The sequence below is a fragment of the Aptenodytes forsteri genome, unplaced genomic scaffold (assembly GCF_000699145.1).
Source record: "Aptenodytes forsteri isolate BGI_AS27 unplaced genomic scaffold, ASM69914v1 Scaffold93, whole genome shotgun sequence".
Lineage (NCBI taxonomy): Eukaryota > Metazoa > Chordata > Aves > Sphenisciformes > Spheniscidae > Aptenodytes > Aptenodytes forsteri.
The window spans coordinates 4,902,676-4,903,511 of record NW_008794665.1 but is presented as its reverse complement, the minus strand read 5'-3'; positions in this window follow the sequence as shown (position 1 = coordinate 4,903,511).

Genomic DNA, 836 nt, shown 5'->3' with positions numbered 1-836 from the left:
AAGGGGGGGGGGGGGGGGGGGGGGGGTGCAGGGGGCCCCCCCCCGGCGGCCGCCGCGACGAGGCGCACTATATCAGCACGCAGGAGATCCAGCTGAGCGAGGTGGACCACGACATGGACTTCGACGCGGGGCTGGCCGCCCGCTGGGACTTCGAGGACAACAACGTGATCTACTCCTTCGTGGACTACGCCTCCTTCGGGAGCAACGAGACCCCGGGGGACACGCCGACGGAGGAGGAAGAGGAGGAGGAGAACAGCTGCTACCTCAGCACGACCACCAGCGACCCCAACAACCAGACGGACAGCATCGACAACACCAGCAGCACCGAGATCGTCAGCCTTACCTCCGAACACGACACCCCCGGCGGGGACAAGCGCGTCAGCTCGGGGGAAAGCGGGTCCAAGCAGCCCGGCCGCCCCGGCGGGAGCCCGGCCGCCCAGCTTCTCCTATCAATCAAAGCCGCTTCCCGGGCTATAAATGAGTCTAGCAACGTGCGCGGAAAGCAAAACACTATTTACGCTGCCAAGCATGAAGGCGACATGAGCCTCCGTGTCCCCGCGGCTCCTGAACGCAATGCGAGTTTAAAACCGGACGCGGTCCGCGACCACGCGAAGAAATTCATCGCCGTCCCCGCGCGGCTGCAGACCCGGTGCGGGGCCGCCAGGGCGGGGGAGCACTCCAGCGGCGCCTCCAGCGCCGTCAGCGAGCTGGACGATGCCGACAAAGAAGTGCGAAACCTGACGGCCAGGGCTTTCCGCAGCCTGGCGTACCCCTACTTCGACACCCTGCGCCCCGGCTCCCGCGCCTCCTCCGCCTCCCTCCCCGACAATGCCCTG